Consider the following 26,564-nt stretch of genomic DNA (forward strand, 5'->3'; position numbering starts at 1 on the left):
AGTTGACTTGAAATCCTTAATAAATGAATCCTTAAAAATGTGCTCTGAAAGTCTTGGGTGGAGGTCATACACATGCATAGAGTATTAATCTGTGTTATTAATGCTGTGACTAAGAAGCACGCATAGTCAGAATTGGGAAACATAACCGGACAGTATGCGTATAGGCTACTATAGACATCTCACCAGCAGGGAAATGATTTCTAACTATGCCACTGATTTATTTTCTCACTTGGGGTAAATTACCTCTGATGCTTGATAGTTTGCTCAAAAAGAAATAGGGAATATTAATTCCTCCTGTCCTTTCTGGAAATGCTTTTCTTCTGATTTGGGAAATGTTGGGTGTTGAAGTCCCAGTAATCATAGTTAAATGCAGTATCTATAAAATAAGCGTATGAGAAATGGACGGATAAAATAATTCTTTATTCACTTCTTCATAAATCACAAAAAACCGTGATTGACCCTGGCATACCTATCAGCTCTGCAGCACAAATAATTTTCTATCCATTTGCTCCACCCTCTTTTTGCAATTTTGTTCCATCTTTCTTCATTTTGCCTGAGTATATTTGGAACGACGTTTTGCTATGCAGTAGTGTCCTTCTGTGGTTTTTTTTCTCATATTTTCTCTTTTTCATTTTTCTGTGGTCATCCTCTATTACAGCGTACAATGATTTTAGACAAGGGGATGCACGCAAACCAAAGATGTTCATTCAAAGACAGACAGAAAAGCAAAAGCACGTTACAACCCAATCTCCATTAGTCCGCAACTGACAAATTACATTGCAGTCACCTAAAATTTCGTCTGCTTTTGCACTGAGTTTTTGCGTGTTATTTACGAGCTGTTGCATTCGACTCCAGAAGCGGCTGCGCTTCCCTCAATGAAAAATTCACCTTACAGTTTTGAAAAACTCATTAAGTTAGCTCACGTTTAATTTAATCTTCGCTCAGAATTTGACCGGGTGTAAAGAACAAGCGCGGAGCTGAAGAGCTAGCCCAATATCTGCAAAGCGCCAAGTGTTGCTTTGTCAAGAAAAATGCCTGTGCAAACAGAGAACAGGCTCTTTGTGGTGACGCCTGCCAGTTAACATAAAATCACGTGTCCTGGGGAGGGCTAAACGTGGCTGGCACAGGGGGGAACATACTGCAGGTGAGAAGACCGATCTGATGGGCTAAAGCAAGAGTCCAGAGGTGTTTCTGTCTGACGACGGAGCATCGTGCTCACAGGAGGCCTGTCGGGTGCTGCGGTAAACCTGCGGAAGAAGCCGGGCGGCGGCTGGTGGCATCGCGGGAGGTTTCAGAGGAAGGCAGAGATAAGGAAAGACACGTGCCACTTTCTCTCCGTCAGCCTCTCTCTGTTCTGCAGGCCAAATCTCCCCCCTCACACACTGTAAAGTTTTCACAGAATGCCAGGCTGGAAGGGACCTCAGGGATCATCTAGTCCAACCTTTCTAGGAAGAGCACAGCCTAGACAAGACGGCCCAGCACCCTGTCCAGCCAAACCTTGAAGGTGTCCAACGTGGCCGAGCCAACCCCTTCCCTGGGGAGATTATTCCAACGGTGACTGTCCTCACTGTGAAAAATGTCCCCCTCGTGTCCAATCGGAACCTCCCCAAGGGCAACTTGTGTCCATCCCCCTTGTCCCCTCCATGTGACTCCGTGTAAAAAGGGAGTCTCCATCTTCTCTGTATCTACCCCTTAAGTGCTGGTACATGGGGATGAGATCCCCTCTGAGCCTCCTTTTCTCAAGGCTGGACAAACCCAGCTCTCCCAGCCTATCCTCGTATGGAAGCTTCCAAGTCCTTTGGTCATCCTGGTGGCCCTTCTCTGGACCCCTTCCAGCCTGGCCACATCCTTTTTGTAGAGCGGGGACCAGAACTGTACACAGTGCTCCAGGTGTGGCCTGACAAGCCCTGAGTAAAGCAGGATGATGACTTCTTTCTCTCTGCTGGCGATGCCCTTTTTGATGCAACCCAGCATCCCGTTGGCCTTCTTGGCCACAGCAGCCACTGTTCGCTCATGTTGAGCTTCTCCCCACCAGGACCCCCAGGTCCCTTCCCACAGAGCTGCTCTCCAGCCAGGTGCATCCCAGTCTGTGCCTCACTCCTGGATTATGTTTTCCCAGGTGCATGACCTTACACTTGTCCTTGTTGACCTTCATAAGGTTCTTGCTGGCCCGCTCTTCCAGCCTATCCAGATCTCCCTGCAGAGCAGCTCTCCCTGCTGGAGTGTCTGCTTCCCCACTCAACTTGGTGTCATCAGCAAACTCCATCAGGCCACACTTGATGCCGTTATCCAGATCACTTATGAAGATGTTGAATAACATTGGGCCCAATAGCGATCCCTGGGGGACCCCGCTTGAGTCAGGCTGCCACTGAGAAAGAGCTACTTACCACCACCCTTTGGGTGCGGCCTGTCAGCCGCACTGTTTTAATGCAGTATCGATATCCCTCTTGCTGGTCCTCTCCGCGCTGCCCAGGCTCCCACTGGGCGTGCTGCTCTCTGCCTCGCCAGCCACCCGTCCCCCTCCCGGGAGGGTCCCCGTGCTTAGCGCGACTGTTCTGTTTTACGGACCTGTTCCTCCGATCGCTACTGACTCGCTCTGCTTCCCAGGTACGACGAGGTTCACTGTTCTCGGATCCACATGTAAAAAAACCTATTTCATCTTGCTCTTCTGTCAGAAGCCAGATTAGATATGCTGATTTGGGGACCTTCAAAATACAGCATTAAAAATTCCCAGTGAAACAGGCACTGAAACTCGCTCTTCACCCTGACACCATGTCTAACCTGTGTCCTCCCCCCTGTAATCTCTGTAGGGCTCAAACCAGAGCAGGGAGTACTCTTTTTGTCTGTTTCTTTGAACCTGTATATTGGTTTTTTTTCATTACTTGGAATTTATTATAAGGAAGATGAATACTTAGTAACTTTGTGAATAGCTTTACTCATTTTTTTTCAGTAGCTCCACAGACACTAAAAACAGGGTGGTTTTTATTCAGCCAAATAATAAGGGAAAATAACATTCTGAGAAATGACCATGTGACCTTCTCGTAAAACCTTTTTACAAGTATCTGATTTTCTTATTTTTATTAACTACTAAGCTATTGGATTTCACTTTTTTTTTTCTCCTTTAAATCTGAGTCATTACATTTATGTAACAAGCGCAGCAGAGCCTACTAGTGAAAAACAACTGCGTGTGAATCCAACCCAGATTAATTTTGATGGAAAATTGTCACCGATTGATGCAATTGGCCTATTAACTTTGTGGCTCCAGGTGCTCGAGCCTCCACCTGAAGGCCCTCGGTGTGGCCGCAGCGTTCGTGCCCGGTGAGGAGGGGATCTCAGTGAGGTGACCCAGGCGATGCCACCCCTCCCTCCAGAGCTGCTCTTTTCAGGTCAAAGCTGAGCTTCTGGCTGCATTTGAGCGGTCGGGGCGTCTTAGGAGGCATTTCCTCCTTGCTCTATTTTTAGAGGTAGAACAACTTTATTTCTTAGGGTTGTGATGTTTTAACAATTAGTATTTTTTCTTCTTTTTTTGATTCCCAGAGGATTAGAGTTAACTCGAGCAATAATGCCGTATCTGATTCCAGATAACTGGAAAACATGACCCAAAATCTTGAGCCTGATTGCCAGAGAAATTTGGAGAAGTCCTACCTCAGACGCACACTTTGTCTTTCTCGACGAAACACTGTCAACAGGAGGTATATTTCTGATGAATATTGGGAACACGTATAGATGAAATTGCCAACTGTCTCCACACATAAAATGAATTCGCTAAGTATGAAATTAGCAGCTTGCTACTGAGCTCAGGGCTGCTGCAAATTTAGAAGGCAAAAACCACAGCAAACCTTGGTTTAATCCTCAACCTCTCATTTACGTTGAAAACATGCGCGCGCCTGCCTACCGGGAAACCCCTTCCGAAGACGGCAGTTTAGGGCCAATTCGCAATGCGATATGTAATTTCTCTCAGCGAGGCTGCGAGATGACCGGCGATGGCACGGCCGCGTCTTGCAGCCGCGTAGTGACCCACCCCGGCACTCTTCCTGCCTTACGCTCCCCCCTTAGGCTTTAACGCGGCCACGCGAGGGGCGAGTGGAAGGAGCGAAGGGAAGGCCTCGCGGTCCCGCCTCTCACAGCCGCACGTGGGCAAACACGCCGGGCTTTTTTTGCAAAATCAGCGCAGGCATCGGGACTATGGGGTTTATAGACACGATCGCTTTATAGGGCCGGTTAAAAACATATATTTTCTTAAACGCTCCCTCAGAGACGCGCTAATGCAAGTGATTGGAGCCCTCTGGATACGCAGAATTAGCGGGCTTTTAAAGGGAAAATGACATTTGATGAGCAAGAAACGTACCCGTTGTTATAGGTGCTTAATGAACTTTGCTCGTGGTGAGACCTGTGAATGCGATGGAGACTTGGGCACGGTTATTCTTAGGAGCATCGAACTGGTGTCACTGCGACGCTGCGTTTATGGCTTTTTATGCTGCTTTCCTGAAGAGCTCACCAATTTCTTCATCTCATCAAGACAAGCTATCAGAAGCATTTAGAAAACAGAACAATGGATAAATCACTCTCTGGTATCGCCAAATCATTCTACACCCTTGCCAAATTGTAGGACTTTTTTTTTTTTATTTGCTCAAAACATTATTCACAACTATTTTTTGATTTAAATTGAGTGGGGGAGGCAGGAGACGAAGGGAAAGGGAAGAAATATTTTATTTGTCAAAATGACTGACGTTCAGGTAGTGAAAAAGAACAACACATTTCTGGACACTGGTTATAAAACCTATATTTTAATAGATTAATTTGCAGCTACATAGCTATTGTCAGGCTAAAAAAATAATTTAATAGAATTTGTTGTCTTCTTTTTTTCCCTAAACCGCCCCCACCGCCAGCTATTGTGCCATTATTTCTAATCACTCCGTACAAGTGCTTTGCTAGGAATACATTATCTCCGTTCACAGGCTGCAAACTTGTATTCCTGATGATAAATCTGCTGAGACCTTGGCTTAGTTATGAGCACAATGCATGGGTAGCTGGATGATATTTTATGTCCTGTTTTCTATCTAAATTCAGGCAATACACACCTTATGTTCCCAACATTGGCAATTCTGAAAATGTTTCACAAATGTTAATATTATACCTGAAATGGAGTTCATGGAAAAAGGAGGAAAAACCCTCAAGTTGAAAGCAGGCCTATCCTGGACAAAAAGTATGTATATACTTCATTTTAGGTATATATTGAGGTCCTGTTACACTTCTTTTTTTAACCGATGTCTTAATGGAATTATAATTTAATGTCTTCTTACCATTAAAAGAACAGATATTTTTAGCTTCTCCATGCACTTCCGAATGCAAGGTACCTTTGCACCAGCGATAATCAGTCAGAGCAGTGGGTATCCACAGCTGCAGTGATAGTAGATGCGGTGTCCTGTGCGTTACAGCGATCTCGGAGCAGGTACAGCAGTTAATTAGTCCCCTAGTGTGAAGTTTGCAATCAGGTGTTGAAGCAGTTTCAGTTACAGTGTTGTGGTGAATCATTTCCTTCTGATGCTTGTGGTGATCAATCATGTGGGGCCCTCTTCTAGATTTTCACACTAGCTTTAAGACAAAAGACGTTCACAACGAAAAACAAAATATTATCCATCTGGGTACCCAGCATGTATCTTGCATCGCTTTGATTATTTTCAAACCACAAGGTTATACAAACATTTTACTTTTTAAAATTTACACACTAGTCTGAAACAGGCTTTAGAAGGAAACGTTCTAGAAAAAATATCAGTCTAAAATCTAAAAACTCTATATCTATTTGAAATGCCTTTTTTTTTTTTTAATTGCGGGTCTTCTTTCCGAGCATTAAATATCTAACCAACGCTCGGGAAAATATCCTGCTTTTCCAGAGGCAGCTTTTAAACCGCATAGCGCAAAAAACGAAATACTTTTTATTTCCCTGAAATAAACGGCGATACAGGCCTGTACTTGTATGACCACGCGGATCTCATGACGTACACAGAAGGCACGTATGAAGAATTTTCACCTGCAGCTATTTCGATCGATTGGTTTGGATTCAGGAATGCTTCTCTACTTGAGACCACGCTTAAGCGTGCGGTTAACACCACGCACAAGGTAATGCTCAAAGTTGGTCACGCAGTTAAATGTGGTCTTGAGGAGGGCAGGATTTGAGCTTGTGCGAAAGCGATTTCTTGACTCGTGGCCTTTGTCGTTGCAACACAAAAATGTGCATGGGGGGATCTGGCCAGCCGCGTGCAGCGATTACGACAGCCTAACCTCCTGTCCTCAGTCCTGTTTTAATATATAAAATCATTGTGTGATGATGAAGACCTTCGGCTCTTAGAGGTTTCAGTGGGAATTAAGGATCATTGGAGGTGGCGAAACTAACAATATTTGCATAAAAATGCACATGGGAAAAAGAGAACATCAACTGGATGATAATATTCCAGGCTCTATTTTCAGTGTCTCCCGTATCTTTTTAGCTGGCTGCTGAGCTCAGGATGGATTTTGCTAGAAATGTAAATGACCGTGCGTTTCCAAAGATACATTTTTTTTTTTCTTTACCTGACGGTAATAAATTATGGAAAACAATTTTTAACTTTTCCCCATTGTTTCCTCCATTTTCCAGATCTGTACCCTGGGGTCTGGGAAGGTTATTAACTGTGAAGATTGCTTGCTTTCCATTGCTACTTATAATTATAAAACGGTTAAATGAATAAAGAATAAGGAACGTGACCTTGTCACCCTAACTCGTGAGTGATTGTCAAGTGAGGTATCCCAATAGGTCAAACGCTGAAGTCTTCATTTATTTTTTCATTTTACCACGAACTGAAAATGGAAATCCCAATCTCCCGACAACTTCTGTGCATACCTTAAAGCATCAGAAAGAAAAGCCTGCACCTTAAATACACACGTTACTGAAGTGAGACATAAGGAAATCAGAAGTCAACCCCACTGACTTCAATAGAGGGTTTCCCAGGAAGGATTGCGGGATCGGATTCCTGGGTGATACAACGGGAGGTTTACAGAAAGTGCTGGGGGTGGGGGAGCCGTTATTGAAGATATAATTAAGGTTGCAACAGTAGTTACTAATGATCACATCCGATGAAAGAAGCAACCTACGCGCCAAGTAAACCTGAAGGTCTCTGCTCTCTTCTCAGTTTAATCTCTAACAATAAGGATCCTTCCGGAAAGCAAGAGGAGGGCAGCTCTGGGGGATGGGTGCATTTGCATTTTCGTAAGAGATGGGGGATATCACTCGGGTAGGGAGAGTACGGAACAGCGATTATGTGGAGACACTGGCACTTGAATGTTATTGCCCCTGCTACAGTATTTTCGATAGCTGGATCAATATAACATTGGCTGCCCTTGCAAAACACAACAGGTCAATAAATAAATTTGTCGGCATTCTTCTAGCTTGCCATGCTGGGAAATAATACAGGTTACTAAAGAATTGTCACCTTTGATTTATAAAGCTAATTAAACGTAGGTGGTTCGGTTTCTCTCAAATCGTTTAGCAAATTAAAAGATACAGGGGAAGAAAATTCTACAAGTGAACCAGAGGAACACAGTACATCTGAGTACTTCTCAGCTTGGGGAGACATCTGACCTCGATTCCTATGACTGCTTTTAACACAGCACTTCAGTGTTGCTTACCCTTTGTCTATTGACAAGATATGATATTCAAAATAAATCTGCAGTGAAGCAATTTTAAGTTAGCATTTAAGATTCTAGGAATTCATTCCAACTTCAGTCTTGGGGCAACAGACATTTTCCCTAGTGATTTCCTACTTTTGCAGCGCTTACTGTTTTTTATTGCTTTGCATGGTATTATATTAATAATACTTGAGTTTACTCATTTCATTGGGATTCATTTCATGTGCAAACTGGCTTTACTCTTGTAATAGCAAATAGTTCAAGACACCATCCTTCCAGCAGACTTTGGAAATACTACACACTATTTTAGCCTGTTGTGTTATTTATAACGTGGCTCCTGCAAACTAAAGGAGCAGTTTCAGGGATTTTTTTTTTCTCTTTAAAATCACAGACTTTTCCTAATCACCTTTGGCTTGCAAACAATGAGAGTCCCAGATGAGAGTCTCTAATATTCCATCTCATTAGGATTCCTTTGTTTCCTTTTTTTTAAAAAAACCCTTGGATTAAGATCCTCTGCATCTGACTGCAGTGGCCCAAACCGTGCTCGCAGTTACGCTGTGCAGCCTTTCTCAAGGAAAACAGAGCCTGGCTGGTCTTTCCTGAGTATTGTGGGGTGAAAGGGGGTTTGGGTAGATTCAATCCTAAGAAACCTACAGCAATGAACGGGGGGGGGGAAATGAAGCTGACTCGTTAATGGAAATTTCCCATATTTCCCCTTGGGATTTGCATTGGGGATGATGGGTATTGTCTCCAAAGCCATGAGTCAATATATTCCTCACAGCCAGAGGCTCCCTAATCCACTCAGCCCTTCCTTGACTATGAAGAGCTAATCTGGGGCTGATGCATTTCTGTCGGGGATTTCCTGGACAGAAATATGTGCACATGTGCAGTGTAATGGCATGCAGAATAAACCCGACATATCCAGGATGCATCAAACTTACTGCACATGTGTGAATCAACCGTACATCACATGCTCAATAAATCCAGCACTTCTGAGAAAGGCAGTAGGAGAGCTGCACATCCACTACACAGATCCTGGGAATCTGGGATGCATGAAAATTCGTCTGATGCTACTGCACAAATTGTAATTGTGCTGCCCTTTTAGGTAGAAAACCCAGATGAAGGGCAAATCCAGCCCTCGAATTTTTCTTGAACAAAGAAGAAAAGGCCAAAATATTCTTTCTCCATCTTGTTGGTGATAAAAAAGGATGTGCTTGCAAGTATCTAAGCGTAGAGTAGCCCTAGCTAATCCCACTGCATTGCATCTTCCCATCCTGTTCCTCCTCTGGCTTATTACTGACAGGTACGTGGGTTTGGTTCGTTAGAAGATGTCATATGGCTATTGTGTGGTGTTCCTTAAAGGTTTTATACACTTGGTTCAGCAGCTGTGTCTCACCCTTGAGTATCTAGGGGAAAATACTGTGCCTCCCTCAGCCTCAGTTTCTCCATCTATAAAATGGGTATAGTGGTGCCTACCACTAGTCGTAAAGTACTTGTACCAGTACCCAGCAGTGGGTCTCTTGTTCCTGGGGCCATCTATGACTTTTAAGTAAACAGTGGACAATTTTAACTACGGCTTGTGCTACCTATGCAGATTGTGCCTCTGTAAGTCACTCACTCCTACACAAGGCATTTTTTTAAAAGCCCCACAAAACTTAACATTACCTTTGACCTATTCCTGTTTCAGAGACACAAGATGTGAAATTTTAGGATATTAACATAGTGCTTGACCCTCTCTGAGCGAGCTTCAAAAATTTTAGACAGTCGTCTTTTTCCCCCCTTGAAAAATGATCAAGTGGAAACAAAGGCTGTAGAGATGACCAATATTTCTTGCTAAGAATAATATAAATCAATGAAAGTCTTTATAAAATTAAGTGGTAGGTGAGTATAGTGAGTCTGTTGACTTTATGTAACTGGTTATTATTATATTAAATACAAGGCATACCGTTACTACAAATCCATTATCATTCAGTATGTGGCTTCTTGTTCAAAGCAGTTAATGCAGTTATGAACCTTTAAAAAGGATCAGTGACTTTCCAGCTTTAGAAAAGAATTCTTTTTCCCTATATTTTACAAGTTGTGATTTTATTTGCAAAGCCGAAACAAAGGAAAGGCTGTACTCTGGCAAGGAGACGCACTGCTTAAGGCTGACAGCTGGAGTACTGTATATAGGATGGCAGTTCTTGATTTGTCAGCATGTTGCTAGGGGTAGGGAAACAGAGAGTATAGTAAAATGCCTATTGAGATATTCCTGTATCTCGTGGTACATATGCACACTCGCTCTTTCCCTCGCCTATCTATATTCACTGCAACTTCTAAAAAAAAAAACAAACCTCTTGACAAACCCAGAAAGACACATCCTGCCTTTCCTTTCTTCTCACTGCCTTTGTGCACAGGTCTAAAAAGTAACCGAATGCGGGGCAGCACAGAAACCGAGCCTAAAAAAAAAGTCAGAGCGGAGCCCTGGGATGGAGGAAGAGTGCGGCAAAGCTGTGCTCCCGGGGGGCAGCGTGAAGGGGGGGCAGCAAGCTGACGTGGCCGGGGGCGCTGGAAGCTACACGGCCTTGTCACTTCAAAGACAGTTGCGTGTGGGGACCCGTAGCAGGATACAGAACCTTCGAGCTCTTTGGAGCTGGTGCAGGTAGAAAATGCAGAGGGCACGTGTTCGCAGTGAGCTCGTCCGATTTCTCCTCAGTGTCTGTACAGGTAAAGGGAAATGAAAATGTGCCCAGTTAGCTCTTTCCATGTGCAATTACCTGGTTTACATACCTGAATTAAAATAATTACATGCCTAAAGCAGCCATCCAGCTTCACGCACATTTGCAATACTCCATCGAGTTCCTAATTTCTCTTGCAAACCCACCTTGATGACGCATGTCTAAAACCATTTTGGTCTCTAGCCCAGCAGAAGAGCTTATGGAGCTTTTCTTCCACTGTATTAAAAGATCCCATTCACTATTCCCTTTCAACATTTGCTGAAGGCGTTTATCTAAATCTGCACATGCAACACCAGAGGACACAGCGCTGGCACTTCACACATTGTTCCAAACTTCTGCGTTAGAGGCTTTAATTCACCACGCAGCCTGACAAAGCTATAACGTCTGAAACAAACTGGTTTGTGCTGTTCCTGCAGCAGAAGCAGGAAGTCTGCAGCAGGAAGCATTTTTTCACTCTTATGGTTTATAGTGTCACCAGAAGTCCTTGATAAAGCTATGGTTGCATCTGTTGGGCAAGGATTTTGTCAGCACCAAAAGCTGCTACTAGGAGACCTGGGAGAGAGGTCTGCTTCTCTGCAACATTAATAGCTAGCTTCTGCAGTACACTTCAGACAAGCATGCTTCTTTTTTCCTGTAAGTATGCATGCACATGTACTTTCCAGTTATTATATATAGTCTGTACCGAATGTCCTGCTTTTTAATCACAGAAACAAGCTGCCTTCTCCCAAACTGTGTCAATAGAAACTACGTTATTATAAAACTATAATATCCTCTAACTTTGGAAGAACAGTCATATCAAGAAAGTCCCATACAAAAATTTTCTCCTATTTAATCTGTGGTGACACCATTTCAGATGAATAAACTGAGAGGGGCTTACATTTCAATTCCAGTCATCGTTTAATTTCTGATGGTTTAGTTTTTGCATTTGCTTCCACAGAACAAGTCACCTTCCTCTTTGTCTAATGTCAGTAGTTCATGCTTTAAATGTGTTCAGCCGCATGTGTTACTGCGAGGCTTCACGGTGTCTTGTTTGAACACAGGGACTTAAAACTGTAGACCAATTTCCAGTTGTGTTAATTTTTGTTTAAAAAGTCCTCTCAAAACCTTCAGTGTGAAGTAATAGCTAATTTCTTTTGAGGAAAAAAAAAAAAGGTCATACAGGACATACTGTAACAATGGCAAAAATGAAGCAAAATCTGATGATTTACTTTGAACAATATCCTGACACAAACAGACTGCGGGGAAGGTCTTACTCTGTCCCATATACAATACTTCCATTGTCGCAAAAACACCACTGTCAAATTTTGAATTTCCACGTGCGAGTGGAAACCCTGCTTGCTGAGGGGCAGACTTCGGTGTCCGTGCGACAGCCTGCCCATCACCGCCGGATTAGGCCTCGCAGAACAGTAGGTTTGAAAATCAAAACTCCTCTTAAGCATGGTAAAATGCTGCAGTGAAGGCACAGCTGCTGGAAATTATTGTGGCCCCATTAAAGGCAATAGTGTGATATTGATATGCACCAGCTGAAGCCCTGCTCCGAGCAGCCCCTCGCTGGCACCGGCAGCAGATAGAGCAGCAGCCCCAGCCTCCTCCAGCTGCATCCCCGCAGCACGCGAAGTAGGGAAGGCACGTTAGGTAAGCAGGAACTCGGAATTCTCTTATGTGTATTTTAATTTGGCCTGGTTTTGTTGCTGGCTATCGAGAGTTGCCTGTATCGGAGCTGGGGTACTGACAGCGCTTCCCTCGCGGGATGGTTTGGGAAGTTCTGGCACGACTGAGCGCGGCGGGAGCTGCGCAAAGAGGCTGCGCTTTGGGCTCGGTTTCCAAAGTCACTTGAAAGTGTCCTGGGTCTGGGAAGTGTATGTTTTTCTGTGCCCGCCCCCCCCCCCCTTTAACCCAGACCAGAAATGGCAAATGTTCATCACCTGTTTGTCAGAGCAGCGACCGCGTCCTCCCGCACGCTTGCAGGAATGTTATCCTGCAAGAGGAGGGAAGCAGAAAAATGTAAATCAAATAAACACAACATGGAAGGACAGGGATCAGGTTACTGGTCAGTTGTGAAAGGGGGGAAAAAAGCTAATGTGTTCTGAAGTAAACCGATATCGATGTCTTCTCATGGCGCTGGAACAATAATTCTGAAATTCGCTGTGTGTGCGAGAGCATGAGGCAACTCTCGCTCAGATCAAGGAATCCTTGTTCTCATTAACCAGCATTAGAAACCGGTGAGATCTGGCAACATACCATGCCTTTGTCAACTGTCATGCTAATACCTCATTTTGAACAATTGCTTGTCTTTTTTTCTTTTATAACCTTTCAAATGCGCATTTTTGTCATACCAGCTCTATGGCATTCACAATGTTAAGAAGCCTCAGATTTTTTTTTTTCCCCCCTGCATTTCTGATACAAGGAGGAAGTGTTAAGGAAGGTACAATAGCAGTCCTAGGAAGAAACAAATAATGATAACAAAGAGCCAAGCTCAGGGAATTCTTCTGTTATCAGGTTAGGAAGAAGAAAAAAAAAACAACGTTGTATTCCTCCAAGAATGGTAAAACCACTTCAGGATTGATCAATATTAGCTTTCTATTTATAGAGCGCCTTTCATTCTGAGGCTGTGTGGTGTTTATAAATTAATAAACACATGTGCAAGAATCCCATCATCCATTATTAATGTATCGGCACTTCCAGTTTATGAGATAACATTAGTGTTTTTAACACTGTGAAAGTTTTGGAAATTACTTTTTGTATCCCATTCCCTCCGCCCTACAATTTGGGCATTTAAGCGCTGGAGCAGCGCCTCAGCCGAGCGCGAGGACTTACTCGAAGGTAAAGACTCTTGCAAAACCATGCCTCAAAAAAATTAATTGAAGCCACCATGTTGTTCCCAGGGGTTACACCTGACAGTCTGGGGTAGTCTTACATTAAAAACCTCTATAAAATGAATACTTCCTTAACTCTGAATTAATATGCGTAGATGTCTTCTGTCTCCCTGCTATCTTAAGGCAGATAATTTTGTTTCCTTCCCCGTGGTTCGGTTCCTAGGAATCTGCCCCCACGGCACCACTGCAAGCAGCAGTAACCGCCACCCTCTTGGGCAGTTTTGGTCTTTGAATGCACTTTGAATACACCGTAGGAAGTAAGGGAATTAATCTAGAAATGCCTTCTTCAGTTTGGGAGCATCTCGTGAAACAGTGACAGGCTCCCATTGTTTTGACATTACAGGAAATGTTACTGGTGTGCCTGAAATTTTGATTCAATTTGTTTAAGATCAAAACAAAGAGGCGGTAGGCTTCTTTAATGGAAGGCAAAGTGGAAAATGGCCGCCAAAAGGAGAAGTGGCGAAAAAGGTGACGTTTGAATTACACCTACAGCACAGCGCGAGCGTCAGAGCCGAAACGGGGCCGTAAAATCTTGTTTTACAGACTTGTGGGCTCTGCGGGACCTTAGATTCTTGGTGTAGACCACCTTATTTTGTAACAAGCGTGAACAAAACTCACGTTAGTGAGGAAACTGTATTAACAAATACAGGATTTAAGCATGTCATCGTGTCAAAACAATACATTTAGGCTTCAATTTTAGGACCAGTTCAGTGTACACCTTCCCCTGTATGTGTGAGCGCGTATGTGTGCGCTCAGGGTTGGGCTTTTAGTATTAGATATTTTTTTTCCCTAATTGCAGAATGGTGTCAGGTGCTAATTAGCATGGGCAAATAGGCTTTTACTTTGCCACATCCAAGCTGCGGAAAGAAGTAGTTTATAAACTGAGAGTGAGAAGACTGGAAGCTCAAACTAATCAAGGAAGAGAGAGGATTAATAGCCAGTCTCTAGAGCCGACTCTCGATATTCAGAGTAAAGGCCATGTGATACCGGGAAAGACAACTTGGAAAGTTACAACAGAAGTTTAGGGCCTCTGGTGCTGATAACTGAGCCTTTCTGGGCAGAGGGGGTATGACTTCATTATCTCCAGTTTGTTTATCTTCTCAAGCAGCCTTTTTTACATCATTTATATTTCACTGCTGTATTTGTCTTCATTCACCGCACAAACGTATGCATGCTTGAAGCTTGTTTCTGCTTTCTGTCCTGAGGAAGGGCTTGCATGCCTGAAAGCTCTTCTCTCTCTTCCAACTATGTCTAATAAAAGATATCGCTTCTTCATGCAAATCTTTATTCTCCTTCTATCACCGCGGTAGCAACAACGCTGCTGTTATTACTGCTGTGATGTACCCCACCAAACAACCAGCATGCGCCTGAGTAAATAACAGTAAGATCCCACAGATCTTTCAGACCATGAGTTATAAGAAAAGAGAACATACACATCCTGGTGTGCCGTCATTTCGAAAAGGATCCATTTGCAGAACAAAGTACAGGAACAAAACCGTAGATTGAGCAAAATGAGCTTCGAGAAAGGGATATATTTTCTTTGAGAAAGCTACATGCTTTGAACAAGCTTCTGTTTTCGTGGCTTTTCCTATGCTACATGCACCATGATAAGTAAAAAGAAAAGACATGTCATGCTTCAAGTCTGTTAAAGTTCAGACGCAGCGAAAACAAAATCAAGGTCAAACAGAAAATCTTTAATAGCTGCACTGTCAATGTGCCTCACAGGATTTGAAATCTATGAGTTTATACAGACAGGATGTATAAAACAGTAAAAGAAAAACCCTGCAATTTCTTTCTCGCTATAAACTGTTGTATGTTAAATGCACTGCTTAGAAAGTAACTAAACCTTCAAATTTTAGCTGAGCCTAAAAATACCTACGAATGCATTTTTCAAGAATGCAGCACTTTGGTCTAGAATGCAAAGAGGGGGAGAGGGAAAAAAAAATAAAAGAGCTGCTGTTGGTGCGAGGGAGCCTGGTAACTGAATATGGGCCGAGGAGATAGTTACTAATGCAACAGCCAGGCACATTCTTGGGGGGGAGGGCGCAGGGAGCCTTCTGCATGGTTACTGCACAAAGTCGCTTCATGGATTATCTGATGTTGCAAGAACCTGATTGCTTGCAGCTTTCTCATCACCGTCTCATCTGAGTCTTCATTTAGTAAATCTAATCATGTGAGCATGTTAGTCAAATCTGAGACCGTGTCTAACTACCAGAGTGCCTCTGCAGCAGGCGTTTCCTGTAAACATACTACTGCGGGTGCTTCTGCAGAGGCAAAAACAGGAGAATCATCTGACACGATGGGATTTTCTTTTACTCGTTGCTGAAATAATGCTGAAAGAAGTAATTTGTGCAAAGGGGAAATTCAAAAAAACAAGCCACAGAACACTGATAAAGTCTTTCTCATAAGAGATTCTGTTTTCTAGTCTCAGTCTCATCTGAACATCACATAATTTATGAACAACTTTGTAAGCAAAGGAACGAAATGATCCTGACTTTACAAATAGAAATCGTTATGCAGAAATGAAGACTGTAGAACTTTCTATTCCAACCTGTGGCCCAGACACCCATTTTGAAAAGGACTTCTAAAATTTGTTCTCTGACTTTGAGCCATTAGGTTACACTCTGATCGTGGTTTCAAGCTTATCTCCTTAAAAGCTAAAACACTGCCTATTTACTTTATTTATCTATTCATGCCAGCGAACGGAGAATTTCATGTAATGACTTGACTGCTAGAGCGGGGGCTTAAAAAAAAAAAAGGCAAACCAAAACCCAACCTGCTGAATTTTGTGAGCCTGGTGAGAAGACTTGCCCAAGATCACGCAGGAAGTCTGTGGCAGAGCTGGGACTGAACCCAGATCCTCTAAATCCCATTTGTGCCTTAACCGCAACGGCGGGCCAGATTTAATAGCTGCCTAAATACGAATTTAAAATGAGAGAGTCCCTGTGCAAAGAATGAAACCTGGCCGATCTCCAGCTGCCAGGTATAGGCTGGCTATTTTGCTATCCAGGTCAGTTGTCTGAGACAAACATCCACACTAACCCTCGAAAGACTTTAAATTTAGGTAAAGGCTTCCTGTTGCCTGATCAGCTAGCTCTGTTTTCATTCTCTCTGACACGAGGGTTTTCTCATGCGCACGCTGCAGAAGGGCAGGACTCGAGCTGGTTTGCAAGACTTTTAGTATGGATTTCTGTAGAATGTAAATGTATGTAATGTAATTTAAAAGAACTTCTACATGTAAGTACATTAGGAGTTTGGGGACTAAAATCAAACCTTCCAGCTTTCGGCAATGTTGTTTTATTTTTTTTTTCTGTTGTTATGGAGGAGATTATCACAATTTTGGGCATGCTGCCTGGTTCCAAAGTCTAGTTTCGGGCTAGGTTTAATATTGCAAGACTGTGTAGTAACATATAGTGCAGAACAGTAAACACAGGTCTGTCAGTCTCTCCTGTGCGTTTGTTGTAGGGGTTTTTACTTCATACATAATACATTGATTGCTGAAGCTTCTCCAGAAAGGCAGCGAATGCCCTCAATGCAAGGCAAAACAGGGGGAGAAGAAAATATAAGATTTATTTTTACAAGTTGCCCCTTGTCTCCTATCAAACAGTTCCAATGCCATGAGCATAAATCACAGAGGATATTGTGGCTAATCGGTAAAAATAAATTGGATTTTTTAATTTCAGTCATGTAATGTGATGCATTTTGAGAAAAAAGGAAAAAAGAAGAAAAGTTTTAAGATATACGAGCCTTTTTTTTTTCCCCCCCCCGAAACAGTCTTTTTACTTTCTTATGTTATCCACAGGATAAATTTTATCCACTGGATAAAAACCATACGGCTTCTACATTCTCTGTTAAATCACGCTTACAGTCACCCAGAGTCCTGGCTCCAGTGAAACGCCCCTTGTGACCAAGGTCGGTGTATTTCACCTGAAAAAGTACAATCTTCAAAAAGGGGTAAAAAATGAAAGGGGGAGGGGGGAATAATTGGGTTTGGTATGTCATGAGAACATGAAATATTGCAAAACCTGACCCTGTGAGTCTAAGGAGACATAGTTAAGAGCAAAAGCACAAGTTTAGTATTGTTTTTTTGAAGTTTGTGGGCCCCAAAGTTGTTTGCGAGTCTTCAATATAATGACTTTAAAAATATTAAAATCAGGAGACAATAAGGAGACTAATACTTTAACAGTCATGATTTTTGAGAGTCATGTGATTCAGGCCACTGGGTGTAGCAAGACTGGTAACTCCCACGCCCATTTCCAGCAAAATTCGGCTTTGTTCTTATTGCCGTGCTGGCATTTCTAGATATCGATACCTAAACTTCCAGGTCCCGCTGAAGCGTCCTGGCCTACTCCTGTGCTTAAACCTGGGAGTGTCTGCGGGATCAGGTTTGGTCACGCAGTACAAGTTAGCGTAGAGGAAGTTAGAAAGGAAGGAGAAGCTCTTGCGGTACAGTGGAATATCTTGCATGCATGTGTGAACACCTCGCTCGGATACATCATACTCCAAAAAAAATCACACTTAAAAAACACAACTGAAATTGCTCACTGTGCAACAAGCCCCGCATCAGTTTCCTCCTGTATCATCTCAAAACTCTCGGACCATTCAGAGCAGCGGGAGGACCAAGACCGAACGCCTGAAACCTGTAAAGAAGCAGACTGAGGCAAAACCCTGTGGTCTTGGCTCACACAGCTGATTCACGCAGAGGTGTTTTAACTTGCAGGGAACTAGGAAGGGCGCACCATGCACTTATGTGACCAGCTGAAGGGCCGGGTCTTAAACATACGGATTTTAAAAGTCTGGCCTTCTCAGGTTTGACCTTCTGTTCATGAAAAGAACTCCGCTTCGGGCTAGTGCGATCCAAATTTGCCAATAAAGATCTTTCACCTTCCAGAATTACCTGGTGAGTGAGTACATTACCACATTCTGTAATGTTTTTTGATTAATCTTTATTTCCCATATAAGTGACCTGAATTTCAGCCTGAGTAACGTTGCTTGTTTTAGACGGGGAGAACATTTTCAGGACACTTCAAAAAAGCACATAAAAAAAACCTCACATAATTTTAGTTGCAATTATTTTAGAAATGTCCTCCACTCAGTCAGGATGATTTTTATATTGAAGCAAATAAGCCCCTGGGTGCAATCTAGACCTCCTGATGTAAACTAAACTGACTTTAACAGGTCTCGGTGTGTCTTTGGGGAAAAAACAAGAGGAGGGACCACATGGAAATGTGCATCTTTCTTATCCCTTTACTTGAGAAAGGTGCTAGCCTCAGAGTCTAGCATAGATTAAGCGCTTTGCCGACAGTGTTATAATAGTATTGCAGGTTGGCTTTAACTCCTGAAAAGCTCCTCAGTTCGAAATGGAACAGCTGAAAACAAAATATTTCAAGTTTTTGCCTGCTTAATTCCGCTGTAGCGCCCAGCCCCCTCCAAGTCATGCTCTGCCAGGCCAACACCTGAGCGCTCAGGACCGGCAAAAGAAACGCAAGACGTACGAAGGGCCTGGCCATTTTGGGGCCATTTCTAGAGCAGGTTTGCCTTATTTCTGTGGCGGCCCCGCTCCCCTCCAGGCCGCGCCCCGCCGTGCTGGCCGCCGGTCTCAGGGGAGCCCCGGCAGGCGGCGGGGGCCGCTCTGCCCCGCGGCCATGCGCCGGAGGGACCCGAGGGGCAGCGCTCCCGCCGGGCACGGGCTTTATTTGCATTTGCAAAGGGAGGCTGGGGGGCGCAGCCCGGCCCGTGATGGCCCCAGCCGGGCGCAGGCTTTATGTCGGGCTGAGACAAGGCTTTCCGTGATGCCCCTCGCTGCGTTTTGTTATTCAGGGCGATAACCATCGCCCCGTCCCCCCGAGGCACCGCACAAAGGCCGCCCGGGCCTCGACCCGCCGCCCGGGCCCGCACGCCGCCGCGGCCTCCCGCGCTCCCCGGCGGCACAAAGGCGACGGCCGCCCGGCGAGCCCCGGCCCGCGGGACACCCCCCCCACCCCCCCGCCCCGGGGGACCCCCGGACCCCTCCCCCGCTCCGGGCCCGGCGTCGGTGACCAGGCCCGGGCCGGCCCCGCGCCTCACGGGCCGCCCGCCCCGCCCCGCCCCGCCGAGGGGGCGTGGCTTGATCCGCCCGGGGGAGGGGCCTAGGCGGGGAGGGGCGTGGCCGGCGCTGCCCGAGCAACAGCTGCGGCGGGAGCGGTTTACAAACAGTGCCCCGAGCGCCAGCGCCGCCGAGTCCGGGCTCCGGCGGCACCGCGGGCGGCCGCCCCCGCTCCCCTCCTCCCTCTGCCCCCGCCTCAGGATGCCGGCCGGGGAGGCGGCTCAGGCACAGGTGAGGGAGGGCCGGGGGTCACCTTCCCGGGGAGCTCTGCCCCCTCTCCCTCCCCCCCCCCCCCCCCAAGGGGGCACCTGAGGGAGGCGCAGCCCCTTCCCGTCCCCTCGGGGCGGCCTCTGCCGTGAGGGGCCGGTTGTGTGACTGACCGCGGGGCGGGAGGGGGGGGGCAGCCGCCCTCCGGGACGCTTAGAGGGGATCAGGGGGTAGAGCCCCCCCATTGTGAGGTGGGGGCCCGGCCCTCAGAGCAGGGCCGCCCATCCCCGCGCTGCCCGGCGCCCGGGGGGCTGGCGAGGCGCGCTGGCCGCCCGAGAGGAGGAAGAGGAGGAGGAGGAGGAGGAGGAGGAGGAAGGGCAGGTGTGTGAGGGGACGCGGCTCCCGGGGGCTGGGGGGGGAGAAGGGCCGTGGAGGGGGCCAGGTGAGCGGCAGCCGGGCCGCCTCAGCCTCGCCCCCCCGCGGCGGCAGGTAACGAACCCCCGGGGCCCCCTCCCCGGGGCCGGCCGGAGGCAGAGCAACCCTTCCTCCTCCTCCTCCTCCTCCTCCTTCTTCTTCCCTCCCTCAAACTTCTCGCTGTCCCCGGCTCCCTCCTCCCGCCCGGGATCGCCTCCCCTGCCCCCCCCGCACAAGGAGGTGTCTCAAACTTCCCTCGTACACCTGGGTGTTCGCTTTCAAACACCCCAGGCGGCGGGGCCGGGGGGCGGGGGGGCTCTGCGGCCGGCCGGGGGGTGCTGGAGCGGGAAGAGGCTATTTCTTTGTGAGTCAAAGATGTTCCTGGAAGCAGGATTTGTAGTAAGTGGCTCATGGGGCGTGTGTGTGTGGGGGTTGTTAATGAAAAGTTTATTGATCCGTTTTGCCAGGTTTTGTTTCGTTTACCTTTGTCTTCAAGACCGAACCCTTCCTGGTAATTTCTTTGGCATCGTGTTTCTCTTTTTTTTTTTTAGTGGAATAGGAAGTTTAGAAAATAAATAAATAAGCCTCAACTGACTTCTTAAGCAACAAAAGACGTTGCCAGGCGAGGACAATAAAATTCTAGAATATTGGATTTCACTCCCGTTCCGTGATACCTCCTGGACTTACTGTTTCTGGGTGCGGGGTGGCTTTTTTTTTTTGTTTGTTTGTTTCCCACACAGAAAACCTGCAGCCAAAGTAAGGTCTGTATGTACTCTAATGAGCCATCCCATAAAATGTGCTGTGTGACTCCCAGTAAGTATTTGAATTGAAGTGTAATAGTTTTGAAGTGGTGGCGAACAAAAATCTTTATGTTGGGTTATTGATCTGCTGATGAAAGGCGTTTGAATTTGAAAAGGGTTTGGTTTAGGGGTTTTGTCTGTTTAAAGGTTTGTTTTTTTTTAAGGCAACATTTTTTTCCTTCATTTCTGGAATGACCTTGAGAGCTTTAAAACTACATCAGTTTCTACCAGTGGGTTTGAGGGGGAGGCAGCAGCAGAAGGATCTAGTGAAAATCGAAAATAGAAATAGGAACTGAAGTAGATGCAGTGAAATGTTTTCTTATAGAAGTATGTGAAAAGGGAAGTTTTTGTAAGAATGTGTGAAAAAGAAGAGAGGGAAATAACGCGGTTTCAGATGCAATGAGAGAGGGAGCATATCATTCTTCACATTTTATTAGGCCCTGAAATGCAGGAGTGATATGATCTGAAAGACACAGAAATAAAACGCCTAACTACAAGTTGAATAGCAGGCATTGACTTGCTGACCAATGCTTACATGCTTGTTGGTTGGTGGGGGCTGGTTTTGTGTCTGCAAAGGTATCAGAGCACAGTGCTATGACAATGGCTTGCAAATGCTTTAACGCCATGTTTTATTGCTCTTAGGAGCTCTTATTAACTGTAGGTTTGGGAATACGACTAATACTTTAATTTGTGATGTCCACACTAAGGTTTCAGCCTGTCCTTGGATGATATAAAAGGACAGTTTTGAATAAGTAGGATAAACTGCATTCTTTGGCAGAGGGGGAGGGAAGAGGGGAAGGGTGGAGGAGGGTGGGTTTTTTTTTTTCTTTTTCTCCCCCTTTATTAGTTCTGTAACTGAGTCAATATTTTAAGATCTGTAGCAGGAATGTGGCTTTGTGATCACAAATCTTTCTGTAACGTTTTTTCTAATGAGCAATATTGTAATTCTGCACAAAACACTTGGATTTTGTGCCTCACAGCCCGTTCTTGAAAGCAGTCCGAGTTTTCGAGTTTTGTCTTTAAGTTTTTAGGATGATGAATATGGAAAACAAATAACTTTAGAAACACGGTTATTACAGTGATTATTGATTGGCTTGGCCTACAGCCAAGCAACTCTTCTGCATGCACCAGAGTTGCTGATTTAAATTCTATAGATTCTTTTTCATACGTTGGCCGTTTTGAATCGTTAAGCAGCATATATAGCTATTTAAGAAGAGCAGATCAGTTTTTAGTTAAGGTTGTTCAATTATGTCTTCATCGCTTTGGAGTTGGTTGAATGACTTGACATGAGATTAAGCACAACAAAAGAAAAGGCAGGGGAACAACAGCTGCCTTCCAGTACCAGAGCACTAGTGTTCTGAGCAGTTAAGCATTTTACCTTTTAGTATTACGTGGTGTCAGGTTTAAATGTTAATATTTATATTCGTGTTTACAAGAACCTTAGGCATTCTGATAAAACAGCAGACGCTCGAGCCCTGGATATTCGTGTTTTGGGGTTGTTTGTCTCTTGGATTTTTAAGAAAATTATCTTAAGATCTGATACTGAGGGGTGAATTGATCTCATTAACTTTTCAGACAAAAGTAGCAAACAGTCACCACTGGTTTGTACTTGTTTAGTTACTGTGTGGTAAGAACTTTAAGGTGTGTCCTTAATGGCAACTGACGATTCTTGCTGTGAAGCCTTGTTTATTTTAGGTAGATGTTTTATACGGAATTTCCAGTGGGACAAATTACTACACTGGCTGCACTTAGTCTTTCTGAAGACTGGCTGTAAGCAGAAAAGAATCATTTTGCCATGCTGCAATCAGTATGTATTTTAAAATTGAGGCCATTAAGTTTTGCTGTGTATTTTGAGGCTTTTCCTACTTCCTTTGTTTAAACATTCTTAAACAGTGCATATCATATGTGAATTTAAAACATTCATATGGCACTAGTGGGCCCGAATTTAAATGTAAAATTAATACCTATGTCCTTGTTGATCAAAATAGAAAAAAACATTTCTTTAAATAAGTGGATGTTTTCTGGTTTTGAATGTGGTAAGAAGGCTATATTTGTATCTTGTAAACAAAGTTTCATATTAAGTAGTCTTTAGAGAATGGCTTCCAGGCTTTGGATTAAAGGATTTTTTTTTTTTCTTTTCTTCATTTTAAGTGAATAATGTTTTTCAGTTTTGCTTTGTTTTAGTAGGGGTTAGGAGAGCAAGCTTTAGGGTAGGGGCTAGAAAGAGGAAGATAATAAACTTTAGCACCTTTTATCAGACTGCCTTACACAAAAGGTTACTTCATTCTGGTTTCCCCTTTCATTAGATCACACTCAAAAAACGCCTCTTTGAGCACTCACTTCTACTCCTCAGAATGTATCTTCTTCTCCTTACCACTGTATTTTCATTTAGGACTGTGCTGATAGATTAATTTCATATTTTATATGGCCAAAGTGCAAAGTTATTACTGTGATCAGGGGGAAGTAATTTTAAAAGGGAACTGTGGGTTTCACTTAGACTTTCAAAATGGTGATTACAGTAAACTTTTAGCTACAAAAATCTGAGAGTTGGTAATTAAGAAGCTCTGGGGAAATGTTAAGTGAATTTTAACTTCCCTTTGTTCTTTGGGAGTTTTTGTTGTCCCGACTCTTTCTAACCTGGATCTTGAGTTGGAATTCATTGTCCTAGTGAAAGATTCCATACACTGTACGTGTAAATATGCTCCCTCTTTCCTGTGTTATGAAATGCTGGCATATGGCAAGAGCAGTCCCCCCTTCCCTAAGGTGGAAGGGGCTAAGCTTTCTTTTCTTTGCGAGAGGCTGAAAGAAGAGTTTGACCTTTGAACTCACCCTCACACTTCCACGCTGCTTTCAGAATGATTAAATAACCAAGGATATTTGCCTGTGTCTTATGCTTATTTATCTCACTTAAAACGTTCTAATACTTAACTGTTGAGGTATTGTCTTTAAATATAGCAAGACAGTACATTTCAGTTACAGCAGGGCTGCCATTTGCCAGCTCAGCCCTCTTATTTTTGAGGCTCTTGATTTAGAACATCAGCCTCCCAGTCAGATACTTTTTCCACATCTCATAACTACATTAATTTCAAACTGCTGTTTACTTTTAATGGACTTCGGGCCATTTCTGATGACCCTTGACCCCTTCTTTTTAAGGTGACTTTAGTAACAAAAAAGTTTTTCTTTCTGGGGCGTTAATACGAACAGGGGATTCTGCTGACTACTGTATGCATGCTTTTAGAGAGATGTGACTCATACCACAAGAGATTTGCAACTGAATACAAAAGTAAGGAAAAGGATATGACCAAGCTATGTAAGATTCTCAGTATGTGTTGTATTTCAGGATTTAAAAAAACCAAATGCACTTTTCCAGCCTAAACTTCCCTAGGTTTTTGTGTACCTCCAAACAGAAAGCTACTCTCAAAACAATTTGCTTTTAGAAATCAACTTTTTTCTGTGAGATTCCCAAATAATCTTGTTTTGTTGCTGATGAAAACTTATTTATGCCAAGCCTGGGTGTACGTCAATGGGAAAAAAATATTTAGACTTCTGCTGATATAATCATATGACTTTGGTCAGAGCATGGCTTATAGCTTATCATAAATCTAGCTTTTTAGAGTCTTACTCCTTAACTTGCTGCCCCCCTTAAAAAAAAAAAATATTAAGTGGTGATACGAATAGGCTTTCAGTTTCAAAGTAAAACAATGTACTTGCTGGGAAAAAACGAATTACAAATCAAAAGGATAGGTGTGACATACTTGTTTCAAAATATGGTATCTTTGAGTTCAATGCAGAAGATGGGTGGGTTATCAGACTGCCTTGAGAATTTCAAAAGAAAGTACAGGAGGAAATGTGGTTAGAATATGCAGGAAAATCTACGTAGATCAGTGCGACTTAAAGATTTGAGCAGAAACCCATCCAAGTGTAAGTGAATAATTGACTGGATAGTGATTTTCTATGTGCTAAAGATTTTATGTAACTAAAAGTATCAAAGTCTGAGTTTGTTTATGCGCAATGGGTACACTTGCATTTTTCAGTGTAATAAAGTGAGTGCAGTTTACCTCTGACATAACCTACATCAGGGAAATTAAATGCCCTTGTATTGTGCTTACACTTTTTAATGATAGTTGAGGACTGGTTGGGTGAAATCCTTGGGGTTATGTCAGCCTCTTTCTTTTGGTACACGAGTGGGAAGAAGCAAACTAAATGTAGTCCAAAGACTGTGACCTTTAGTACCTTGTAAGGAAAACATGTAAAGGTGGCCTGGAGAGGCCACAATTTCTGTTTAGCTTTAATGTTAGTGTCTAATAAATTTTTTTTTGCTTATGGGAGTAAAATTTGTATATGAAGCCAATGCCTGTTTTGAAAGGTCGGTTTCTTGTGGATGTTAACTCTCCTTGCTAGGGCAGTTTGGCACCCTGAAGCCCAGTATGTTGGACTCCATCATCACATACATCCCTCCAGTCCACTGGGGCGAGAGAATGTCATGCTAGGCCATGGAAAAGGTTTCATCTCCATCAGTCTATGTGGGTCTCTGGGAGATCTCCCACCTGCATGGAAGAAAGGAGGCAGCTATTTGAAGTGTCTTATTTCTAGCACTTTTCTATTTTAGTATCATCTGATGCTGGTCCAGGGGATGTCTTAAGTAGAAGTAAATGTCTTTCCCTTGGATTGTGTACCTTTCTCCACCTTTCAAGACTGATTTTTGCAAATACATACTTGTTGGGTATATTTGAAAGTGACAACTTCAAAGTCTCTGCTCTGTAGAGGGGAAGGGTAAGAAGTTGCTGCTTTTTCTTCCAAGGTACAGGGGTTTGAGCTGTGCTGGGTAAGAGTTAGATTCAGAGTTGAAATCAGGTGAGAGCACTAGGCAAGATTAATGACCTTAAAGTGAACTCTTTGGAAGTGACTGCTTCTCTCAAATTCAGGAATAGTAGAAAAATCTCTTCCTGTTATTTCACCTATGCTGCCCAAAGGGATGCAACTTGGCCTGTAACTGCTACAGAGGATCGCCTGGCTCTTGAGTAATGAGGAACTAAGTCTAATTGGTAAACTCTGAGTTTACCACTTCTTTGTAGTTGTGGCTGCTGGAGAGACCTAACATCCTTTTGCCAAGAAGTAAAAAAGTCAAATTTGCTTTTAAGGTCTCTGAGAATACCTTTTTTTTTTTTTAAACAAAAACCAAGATTAAACATATAAGGCAGTCTATGTAGAGCGAGATTGACTCAACAATAAAAATGTATCGCTCGCTCCACCAAGAGAGTCTTTACCTGCTGTGGAGAGAACAATAAACTGTTTTGTAAGGTAAGGGGTCATTGCCAGTTTAAGTGCATGTAATTTCTTGATTTAATGAAGTTGCATCATCTTATAGCAGTGGTGAAATGTGTCCCAGACTTATTTAAAGTAGGATCGCCCTTGTGTCTTCCAGCCTTTCTACAACAGGTATTGGGCACTTCAGGTTGTCCAAAGTACACTTGGGTTGTGTGGTTCCTGAGAAAGTCACCCCTAATCAGAGGGGGGGAAAAAGGGAAAAAAATCCGGCTGGTAGAGCAGTCCTTCTGAACTTTAAAAGTCAATACTTATTTGTAGCACTTCCTCCTTTAATGCCAAGAATTAGTCTCTTTTATATTTGCTTTTGCTCAGTGGAGGAGAAACATGTGCAAAATGATGCAAGCTTATATGTTCTGTGCTTTAAAAGGAATAATTACATCTTTTGATAGAAGAGGCATTCAGTTCACTGAGGAGACACATTCAGCTCATCCATCCTCTGCCAAAACACTGTTAGACATATAGCCTTAAAGAAAAA

At 43.9% G+C, this 26,564-nt stretch overlaps 1 protein-coding gene and 1 long non-coding RNA gene across 7 annotated transcripts in view; one reads left to right on the forward strand and one right to left on the reverse strand.

The window, feature by feature from the left end:
• Positions 1–401: 401 nt before the first annotated feature.
• LOC142064110 (uncharacterized) lies at positions 402–12,357 on the reverse strand. 5 transcript variants are annotated; one of them, XR_012662997.1, is made up of 5 exons: positions 12,305–12,357; positions 10,278–10,360; positions 5,358–5,595; positions 4,349–4,524; positions 402–3,452 (listed from the first exon to the last, which is right to left on the reverse strand). It is a non-coding gene; the product is annotated as an uncharacterized LOC142064110 (long non-coding RNA). The 5 variants fall into 5 exon arrangements; XR_012662995.1 differs by adding an exon at positions 11,257–11,429 and having other exon boundaries at positions 5,358–10,360; positions 12,305–12,356; XR_012662993.1 differs by having other exon boundaries at positions 5,358–10,360.
• A 7,080-nt stretch (positions 12,358–19,437) lies between these two features.
• ZNF217 (zinc finger protein 217) overlaps positions 19,438–26,564 on the forward strand; it is a 28,712-nt gene continuing 21,585 nt past the window's right edge. The window contains exon 1 of one of the 2 annotated variants that reach the window (XM_075108958.1): positions 19,438–19,571. The gene's annotated coding sequence lies outside the window, so the exon portion shown is untranslated. Of the gene's footprint in view, positions 19,572–20,243; positions 20,361–26,564 lie in introns of those variants that run through there. The other variant, XM_075108959.1, reaches the window with a different exon arrangement.

The sequence above is a fragment of the Phalacrocorax aristotelis genome, chromosome 13 (assembly GCF_949628215.1).
Source record: "Phalacrocorax aristotelis chromosome 13, bGulAri2.1, whole genome shotgun sequence".
NCBI classification, from domain to species: domain Eukaryota; kingdom Metazoa; phylum Chordata; class Aves; order Suliformes; family Phalacrocoracidae; genus Phalacrocorax; species Phalacrocorax aristotelis.